The sequence below is a fragment of the Alligator mississippiensis genome, chromosome 8, assembly GCF_030867095.1.
Source record: "Alligator mississippiensis isolate rAllMis1 chromosome 8, rAllMis1, whole genome shotgun sequence".
NCBI lineage: Eukaryota > Metazoa > Chordata > Crocodylia > Alligatoridae > Alligator > Alligator mississippiensis.
In genome coordinates, this window is record NC_081831.1 from 65594050 (window position 1) to 65605471 (window position 11422).

The following is an 11422-nucleotide window of genomic DNA, read 5'->3' on the forward strand; positions in this document are numbered from 1 at the left end:
ACACAGGTCTTCTGGCAACTGACTAAAACAAAACCGCTGTGCTATGCTGGTTTGCGCCGCTCTGGAGTCTTTCAGGTGGTGACCAAATATCACTTGCCAAACATGGATTGTTCAAGACACATAAAACCCCAGTGAGACAATGGTATTATTACAGCCCTATGTAATCTGAACAAGAGAAGAATAAGAGGTTACTTGAAGCTCAACACTGTCAGTGGCACGATCTGCAACATAACTTTGGAGAGCCATTGAAGTTAGAGATGGAAACATTGTATTGAATCATTCCTGTCTTTATAGAGTTTTTTCTCCCCAAAGCACTTTCTAATATTTTTTCTCATCTAATCTAATCTAATCTAATCTAATCTATCATTAACATTTCAATGCAAGTGCCTGGTCCTGTAAGGAATACATGTGTATACATATTGCTTATATGGATTACAGGTAGCTGTTTTGATTGAAACCCTCAAAATGGAGTTATATCTTTCAGAGATGACTGTGAGAAACAATTAAAAGGGTTACATATTAACATCTTGGTTTACAGATAACTAAGGGGAGACCCTGATAATAGCTTATGCTGTACACTGTAGGAAGAGGGGGAAAAGAGGGGAAAAAATCTGATAATACAAGAGGGGATTACAAGAAGAAATGAGCTCAAATTAAACATGGGAAAAGTAAAGATGAATATCAGAAAACATTTTTTTCAAATCAGTATAATGGACAGGAGAATAACACTAGAACCCACTTAATTTGAGATTTTTTTAAATATTAAACTTGAAAAAGCACTAGCAATTCTCCTGTACTGGACAATTCAGCAGTGGGTGTACAGGCTGTTCAGTTTTTTAGGGGAAAAATGTAATCTTAATTTTCACATTGTATTGGCATGACCAAAATCTACAGCTCTACATTTTCTGTAAGTTAATTTAATTTATATAAATCTATTTTAAGGGAATTAATGTATATAATCTTTACAATTTTGCCCTCATCTCCTTTTCTGTTTTCCCTTTCTGTTTCTTTTCTCCTCTTCCTTATGTTCTTAGTTCAATTTCCCAGTTCTGGTCTTCTACCCATTTGTTCCTCACCCTGACCTTTTAACTTACTAGTAGTTATGACTTGTATTCGTGTGCCACCTCATTTTGTTAGTTACTGCAGAAACATGCAAAAAGAGGTCTGCACTGCAGAGTTTTGTTGGCGTAACTATGTTGACTAAGAGCGCAAAATAAAAAAAATTGCAGAGTCTAGATGATTTAGGTATGCTGACAGAAACCTGGTTCTAGGCCCAGCTTTGCCAACATAGTGCTTCTGTTGGTATGGCTTATATTGTCCAGCAGGTGGTGTGGCTATAATGGCGGATAGAAGCTCTTTCTGTCAGCACATGAAGGCAAGGTTGAGAAGAAGATGCTGCATCTCCACCAGGGGGCCTTGCTGGCCTACAGAAACAGAGATGGCTATACCAGTAGAGACTTGTCAAGTGCAAGCAAGTCCAAAGACAATCCAAACCCCAAAGAACATTCGTGTCACAGTGGGATATCAGAAAACTCCACCATGAGTCTTAATCTAGACCTTATTCCCTTGGTCACATTGCCTCTCAGTGCCCATGCTGTGCTAATTAGATAAGAAGATGGATTTGCTGGTTTAGCTGGGCTGAGAATTGCAAAAGGGGTCAACCTCACCACTTCTTGGGGACTGTACCTCTCCTTTGATTTTCTCTAACAGAACAGGGGGCAATATGGAGATCATATAGTCAAATTGTAAAAGCATGAATTAAACCCAACAGAGTTTAATCCATAAATACAGCCTCCATGCTACACCCTGGAGCATAACCCAGCCACTCGCTTTCACTCTCACAAATGCCAACTCCATAAGATAAGACAATGTAGCTGCCTTAGAGGGCTGCTGAACATATGCCCAGTCTCTCCTAGGCTCTCTGCCTCGGATGTGCTTGCTAACATGAATCAACTAAAGCAGTATTTATAGGGCAACTTATGCTCCAGAGAGAAGTGTGCGGGAAAACGCAAAAGCTGACCATCTGTCAGGTCAGGAAAAGGAAAGTTCTGGCAAAAGTTTTCAAAACAAGTCGGACAATTTGGAGGCTTGGTCTATGCGAATGGTGTGGATTTTATACAGTGTAGACCCTACATGGGAATGAATTTGTTATAAATTCTTTTTATTAGTTCAGCCCTTTTATTTACAACTAGTCTGTCTCCATGCTTAAATATAAAGAGTTCTTGTACCATCAGTGAGGAGAATTGGTAACTTTAGATCAAGGTTATGCCTTTCCTGATACACCTTACAACCCTCCAATTTTGGCTCTTAATTTAAACAAACTGACATCTATTAAATGTTCCTGCCCTCCTTCCACAGGAGAAAATTTATAAAGAAACTTTGAAGAATTTTCCAATTTTCTTTCAGGATAAGGTTCACTTTTAAGCATCACAGTCCCTTAATAAAGAGAAGAGAAAGCTAAACTACATTTCAACAGGTTATGAAAGCTCTCTACTATTATTTTCTCAAATCTCTATGTTTTCTCTTTCCTAAGGTTGGCAGCTCTGGCCTCATTTAGACCCTCACATTTTGACAGCTCTGCACACAGATACATGAAATGTCTTAGCAGTTTAAGTAAAATAAAACCATACCTCTAAAAATTCATCAGTGCTATGCTCACTGGAGATTTGTGCAGTGGTAGAGAAGTACTTGAACTGAAATGTGTATGGACAGGAAATCCTGAGATTTACATATAAAATATCAAGATCATGAAAATGCACAAACTGTAAAGGTTAAAGCTGTGATTTAGGATGAAAGCAGAGGCGTCAGACATATTACATGTTCTATCAGTTGTGGATGGGGATTTTTTGTTCATAAATAGCATTAAAGGATAGAAAAAATATGTTGAATTTTTTCAAGATTCAAAATCCCCCTTTTTCAAAGATGTTTAACAGTATTATGATAGGGTGATAAGCCTATTATGGCAGATTTAATTCTTTCAGCTATAGAAATACATAATTTTTCAGAAAAAAAAATTACCTAGATTTAACAGTACAAAATATTTTTTCCCCAAGTAGAACTAGTATAGAAAGTAGGGCAAAGACTGAATCCTCTAGTTCCAGTGGTAACTTTGGAACCTTAAATGATTGCAGAAGTCAGGCTACATGAAAGTGCCTCTACAGTTATAGGAATTGAATACTAATCAGGAATTAGGATGGGAGGGTAAAGAACATGGAGAATACTCTACTCAAACTCAAACTGCAATCCTCAAATCCTTCACAATCCTAGAATATTTGAATCTTCTCTTCAGAAATATGACAACAGGCATTACAACTGGCGTTAGTAGGCTTCATCTTTAATACTCATTAAGATTACTGAAGATGCTTCATACCTCCCAGAGCTTTAGACTTTTGTCAGTGCGTTTGAAATAGGTATGGATGTGAACTACTATTAACTAGCCGCTTATGAAATTCATAAAGCAACACTGCATCTGTTCATATTTAGAAAGTTTTCAACCATCAAATTTGGGCTTACTACAGAAATGATTGAGTCAACTATGACTTGTGTTATGCAGGTCAGACTGAGTGGTCACAATTGTCCTTTACAGCAGTAAATCTGTGAATACACAAACTGGAACAATAGAAACATTTTAATTAAAGTGTACGTATCACAGTACTATAAAACCTTGCATAATCTAAATAAGAATCTCAACACCTGTATAAAGGACCCTCCTTGCTTTTACCTCCCCAGTTAACCAGCAGTGACTGATTTGCAGTGCCTCTATATTTTGAATACCCTACTTGAGATACCTTAAATGTAGCTAATTTTCAGAGAGTGATAAATATTTGTCCTCTGAAAAAAATCAGACCCTTTTAAGGAGGGTACCTCAAACAGCTTCACAAAAAATGAAATGCCTCAAATTAGTCTTTTTTTTATTTAGGCCTCTATGTTTTTCAATGCTGCATGTAGAAATTATGAGGGAAAGCTGATTTCACAGATAAATAATATGTAGAATGTGATCAGCAACATGGTATTGTTTATGTGGCTGCTGATTGTTTCAGTCTGTCTAGGAGAGCACTGACAAACAATTTGATGACTGTTCCTGAAGGTTTTTTGAGCCTGCTGCATTTACTAGGCAGTTGGTGAAAAGGGCTTATAAAGTAATGCTGTAAGTTTTACTTAGAGAGGGGACAGATTATTTACTTATGCTTTCCTGGTGTTATTCTTGAACAGAGGATTTTTTTTTTTCATAAAAGTAAGATAAAAGCAGCTATTGATAATTTAAATTAATACTGCAGGATGGTGATTTGCATTCAAATGCAGTACAGTATTTGAATCTAAAAATACAGTTAGCTCTTTATTTGCTGGCAGTGGCAAATCCAGTCGACAGTGGTAAACTAAAAGACATGATTACACCACACCTGAATAGAAATGGAACGTGTAAATCAGTATTTTCCTATAGAGCTGCAGATTTACACATGTGGATACACTGAAAATATTCAGGCTGTTAATTTTGCTTTACTATAGACAGAAAATTTGCTATCTGATTCATAAGGGCTCCAGTACTGCAACACACACTAATATGACTGTATCTTCAAAGATGCAGTTGACCTCTCTATTTTTTCTACTAGCATAAGAATAGATTTTAAAGCATAGACCTACAGGAAAAAAATAAACACTCTGGAAGCCTCTTGCATGAATTAGCAGCACCAGAAGGCAAATTGTCACAGGGAATTCAGTAGGGCTGGTGACTCTAGAATGCCTGATGAAAGCTCTTAATAAAGATTAATTCTTACACTGATCCAAAATCCAGTGAAGGAATGGGGAGGAAGGATTTTCTTGGCACTGGCTAAGACAGTCATTGGAATGCCTTGGTCCTTGGAGCAGCAACAAAATAGCTCTGGCACAGAGTTTCTCTTCTCAGGCTCCCAGAATGTCCCTTGGGTCAGAAGCTCTTATGTTTGTGCATTTAGCAGGGGATTGACAGAAAACCCTGGCATTTTTTGGGTAAGAGGAAAAAGCTAGCTCCAAGACAGCAGTCCACAAAACCCACTGAAGTTAGGGAAAAGGGACTAGAAATGATGAGATTTTATATCTAAAGCCAGATAAAAGAGTTGTCTTAGTTTTACTTCATTCCACTGCATTCAAGGAATAGTCTGGAGGATGCAAAGAACAGTGAAGTAAAAACATCGCTGTTTTAACTCCACCGGGAGCTACAGAATGGGATTTGGCACAGTGCTACTCATTCTTTGGGCTGTATTGACAATGAAACATTTACTTTTGTATGCTTCTATTATCTATGGACAAATCTCCAGCCATATATTGTCTTTCCTACCAAGGTATTTTGCTTTACCCACTGATCACATGCAAACACATCTGGAATGCAATGCAGCACCTGCTGACCAGCTCAAAGAAATATCACACAACAGTTTAGGGCAGGATCTGAAGCAAAATATGTATCTCTGAAGTGAAAGTACAGTGGCAACATAAGGTGGCAGAAAGCATCTAGCTGGGCGTATCTACAAGTGATATTAATGCACTGTAACCTTACTGTGCAGTAAGCTTTTCCTGGGAGTGCATCTACATGTGTACCTGTCTGAAGCAAATTTGCTTCTAATGGGAGGAATTCATAGCAGGGCTACTTGTGCCTTGTTCTGCCCCACTACAGCTGCTTTAGGCTCCCCTGGGTGCTAGCCCCGGATTAGCAGGGGGCACCAGGGTCAGGCATGGGCTCTGAGCGGGGCAGGGGGTACCTGTTTCCCAGCCCTGTGCCCCAGGGCTGGGAAAGTGTCCCCTCCCTGCAGCTGGTTCCCAGCTCTCTGCCCTGATCAGCCACTGGGGCAGGGAGCCTCCTGCCCTGATTGGCAGCTGGCAGAAAGCCCCTGGCTGGGTGGGAGCTGTCTCACTAGTAGGGCAGCTGGCAGCAAACCTCTGGCTGGGCAGGGAATCCCCGCCTGGCTGGTGACTCACTGCCAGCTGCCTCACTGGTGGGACAGCTCCTGCCCAGCCCCTGCCTGAATGGGGAAGCAAGAGGTCTTCTGTCCCGGTGCTGCTCAGCTTCCCACTCCTCTGGGGAGCCAGAAGCCCTGCAGTGCTGGGGTGGGGGTGGCAGAGAGGGACCTGATCCTCACACTGGTTGGCTCCTAGGGAGAGCTGGGAGCTGAGCAACCCTAGGACTGGGCCTTCTGCTGGTATGGCTGACTGGGAGCAAATTTGCTTCTGGTCAGCATCTACATGAGCCCTACTGTGCAGTAACTACTGAACAGTTAATCTAGTATCTGTATTTACCAGTACTAGCTAACTGCACAGTAGACTAATTTACTGTTCAGCAGTTGCTGCTCATAGCCATATGGTGACACTTTACGGTGCAATAGATTGGTATGATTTGAGATTTTGGACTAGATGAAATGGTTAGGACTAGAACTAGGCAAAAACTACTAAACAGGATTTGAAAACATTTATGCAAATAATCCTAGTAAACTCACTTTAACAGCATCCATGACCTATGAAATCCTGTTTTTAAACATTTATATAGGTAAGGTGTTGTTCACACAAATATTCAAGGAAAACTCATATTTACATAAGTATATGGTCTTATGACTAAGTAGAAAAATATGCTTTTCCAATCAGGGACCAGAAACTATAGGCTGTGACTGTTCACCAATCATACAGTTTGAATAATGAATATCAAACACCAGATGAATGCTTGCAAACAATATACAATCTGAAAATTATTTTCATAAATTGTTGAGCAATTTTAAATGTTGAACAAGTTCAATAAAATACTGTGGTTTGCCTCTGGTTGTTCTGTGAGAAGAAAGACCTAAATGTTTCTAATGAACTGATTGCTGTTAATGGCTGTAATCAATGCTAGGTTTTAATTCTCACCAGAAAATGTTCTTTTACCCCCACACGCTCCCCTATATCTGAATGGTTCACTTCAGTATGAAAATGCCATTATTTCCCACAAACTGCAGTATAAAACTGCTCAAAAACCCCTCTACCTCTGTAAGGAGAGAGCAGTCAATTTTGATGTCAAGGTTACTATGGCATACATGAAGATTATATACAAACACAGCACTCTCAAATGGAGACCTTTTACTTTTCTTCTTTTTTTATTTTTTTTTTCCTTAACCTAAATATGAAAATAATTGTAAACCAAAAGTATTTTTGTTTTTTGTGTATGGAAACATAATCAGAAAAAATAACTGTTTCAGAAGCTATGCAGTGTTGGGAAAGAGAGTTAATATGATTGTATTTTTTGCCTGTGGCATCAGTGGATTTGTTTTTCTTTCTTTTCTTGAATCCTCCCTTCTGTGTTGGCTACCTTGGTCCCCTTTCATTGAATATTGTCTCTTACCCTCAAGGAAGTAGAGGTACTAACCTTTGTTATAAAGCAGGCAGTAAAATTCAGTTTTGCTGGTAAGAATTCCTGGCTATGACTGTAATACAGTCCAATTAATGGCTTGGAATTTAGGAGTCTCATCATTTAATTAACAATATGAATTCAGAGAGCAGTGACTGTGATATTGCACAATTCACAAGGGTTTGGAATTTACAAGTCTCAGTAATTAATATAAAATAGGGAGGAGATATCAACTGACCTGATTATCTAGTCTGAATTTTAAGAAGAGAGATTAAAATACATTAATTTATGAGATACATGAAGATATTTCTTTTAGAAACAGTGTGATGCTAAAGGTACTACAGTCTAGTAGCCTGAAATTCCTGTAGTACACACAGGACCTCTTTCTCTTTTTACTTACAATTCAGAGGCGGGCAATTATTTTGCGTAGAGGGCCACTTACTGACTTTTGGCAAGCCATTGAGAGCCGCATGACAGGCAGCCAGGGGCAGATAAATATTAATTTTCTAAATTTTTAGGGGCCCCGCAGGCCGGATAGAATGGTCTGGCGGGCCGCATCCAGCCCGCGGGCCGCATTTTGCCCACCCCTGACTTACATGGACTTAACAGTCACTTGAACTTCAACAGAAATACCCTTGATTTATATAAAATATGACCTAATCCTGCTTTGAATTTTTGACCACAGACCTCTCCCTGCCCATAGAAATCTATAGCCATGAAAGGTCATGTGACGAGGCAGGACTGAGTGCAGGGGACAAGAAATGGCAGTCTAATGTGACAGCATTCCCTGAGAATGTGTCCCCTAATGAAATTGAAAGAGAGCCAGGAGTGCCAGCAGTACAAGGTCAATGTTGCCTGAGGCAGATTCATAACAGTAAGAAAGGTCTCATAACCTACTTCAGACCACTCTCCCTTGAAGGAAAACATGACAAGTGTACTAAATTGTCCATTTGTGCTGGTTTCTGGCCTGCTTCACCTTCTGTTGAAGTCAGTGACAAACTTTCCACTCACTGACTTCAACAGGAACAGGATTGGGTGCTTAGTCTGGGCCAAGAAAGCAACCAGCAAACTCATTTAACTGACATTATTATAATTTATTTGCATTCTGATAGCACCCAGAGATTTGAATTAGGAATCAAGTTTCTGCTGTGCTAGAACCTTAGATAAACTCTGTCTAGTTCCCGTCCTGATCATTTTGCAAACTGAATTTATGATGTGTCCATCTCTTGTAGCTCAGGAAACAGACAGAGGGAGAAGGACAAGGTACAGCAACATTATCATGTTAAATGGCAGAGACTTGGTTGGGCTGGGTTGGTTGGGAACACTTGTCACACTGTGCTGCCATTACGTGTGGTTCCTATTTATTTAAGATTTAAAGTACATATCGTACTTAAAGCAAATGAACAGAATGCATTACTTTTCACTCTAGCTCAATGGTGCCCAAACATTTGCACCTGTGGACCAGATGCACAATGCCCTGTCGGTCTGCAGGCTGGATCTGGCTGGTAGATCCAATCCAGTGTGCAGAGTGGCCGCGATAGAGGCCTGATCCAATGTATGGGTGGGGAGGCCTCCACCAATTCAGCCAAGGGTAGTGGTGGAAGAGGGACTTGGCCCTGATCCTGCTGCATGGGGAGGGCCTAATCCAGCTGTGTTGGGCTTGGTAATTTGGCTGAGGAAGGGGTGGCAGTATTAATCGCTACTGCTTCCCCGCCACCAAATTTCTAGACCCTGGGGAGCTCCATAGACTGGATGCCATAGCCCTGTGGGGCAGATTTGTCCCACAGGCTGGGGGTTGAGTACCCCTGTTCTATCTCATTTTCCCTTTGGAGGGAGTCTACGTTCTGTCAGTGCCCCCGAAATCTTCATGTTCCCCTCAGCTTGAACTGGTGAAAATGGTCAAAGACCTAAACAGAACAGCCTCTACTTTCTTATAGCCTTCCAGTTTCCTCTGTCACAAGATCTCTTAAACTACAGATGCACATAAAGATGATAATAACAGCAGATTTAAGAAATATATAGATTCCTCAAATTGTCGCATCAGGTATAACAAGAAGCAGCACGGATTCAATTGATTCAGAAGCCTCACAACACAAACATACTGGGAATATGCCAAAACCTTAGCAGTGGGAATGCGGACTCAGGCTGAAGCTTGTAAGAAGTTATGATTTGCATATCCACATTCCCTTTTTCTCTGAGTCTCCTGTAATCAAGTCCTTTGATAATTTCCAGCTGCCCACATTCACTCATGGATGCAACCCATCTGACAGCTTTTTTCTTAGGTCCCTGGGCTGCCATTCCTTTCAAATTTTGGAAGCTTGCAGTCTCAGCATGCTATATTCCAGGTGTAGTGATCTGGCAGAGGCCTATGCTTTGTATTCCTGTCTCTGGAAGTCTGCACATGCTTTATATAATTTTCATCTAGGACATATTTTCAAAAGCAGCCTTTGACTGCATCTATAGAAATGCATATATGAATGTAAAGATATAAATCCATTTCGCAGACAAACATGGGTGCAAACAATTTTGTAGCTGCAAATACTTGTAGATGCATTTTGTAAATGCAGAGATGTAACCTGGTTTGAGGCCATGGAAATTTCTATTTTGCCTCCATTTATTAGCATTTCTAAAAGCATTAAATAAACCACCACAACATAAGTTTGTGTCGAGTGCTACTATGTTCTGCAAACTGTAGTGTTACTGCAGATCTGCTTCTCAGTTAAACAGATTGACAAGATAATTAAAATGTACCTAGGATTTACTTTATTTTTTTTAATCTGTTCTCCTAACTGGCACCTTCCTACAGAATTACTGATATACATCCCTTAATTAATACTGAATCAAAATTTTGAAGTCAAATGAGGGTTGTGTGTTTTTGCCTCTACATTTAAAGTGCTTCCAGTGTTTCCATTATTAACCCCTCTGTCAAAGAGTTCATAGCTTCTCTACTGAAAAAAATATCCTGCTTGAAACTTGGCACTATAGATTTTTCTCTCAAAATAAATTTATGAAAATGTGTTTGACTAGTTACAGGATACATTTGAAAATATGATTTGGAGATGCTTATTTGGGGGATAGATCTGTCCAGAATTCCTCCCCTATTTTTCTGCCCCTTCCAAATAGATGAAAAAGGCTGCGCTTTTTGGATGGCATAGTCAGTATTCGGTGACTGTTTTAGTTCAAGCCAAAAGTTTTATAGGTGAATAAGCATGCCAGGATGTATGGGAGCATGTCTGTAAAGAATACCATCAGAGTTTTCTTTAAGGATTCAGGGGTGTAGGTTGTCGCTGTGTTGGTCTGAGGACATAGGCAGACAAGGTTCTTTGGGTGAATCTGGTATCTTTTAAAAACCCTGATGAAGGGTTTTTAAACCTAAAAGTTTGTTTAAAATTTTTTTTTCCAACTATTTAAGTTGGTTTAATAAAAGATATCATATTCACCTAAAGAAACTTGTCTTCTTTAAGGATTAGAATTTATTTATTGAAAGGTACAGTACTAAAAAACTTACACCTAAACCCAGTTGTATAATCCTGGGGACAGACTGTAATCTACCCAAAGACTTTCTTCCTCCTAAAGGCAGCCCTTTCATAGCCATACTTCCCAAAATCTGAGAAGTTGAATTTTTGTTCATAAATATCTGAGTGGTACCTACACCACATAGTTTTATCCTTATCATCTGAAGACCAGTTTTATACACTTAATCTTTTATGGCACAAATAATGAAACCAGGCTGCCACAATTTAGGCTGAAAATATAACAGAAAGAAAAGAATCCTAGATAATAATGAAAGGCTGGGAGGGAAGTAGAGCAGACATAGTTGCACAACACTGCCTCATCTCTCAATGTTGCAATGTTAAGTTAAAATACAAAATATCGTGTTGCAGGTTAGATACGCTCGCCTATTCTTCTAGCTGACTAACTCCTTCAAAATAACTTCAGGCTTTAGTGAAAGTGGTAAGGTCTCTTAAATATTACTAAACTTTTCCTGCAATGCCTAAATCCTTGTTACAGGACAAAGCTTGTCAAGGAGACAGTTTGTTGGGTCTCTGAGCTATGGTTTATCTTCAATATTGGCAG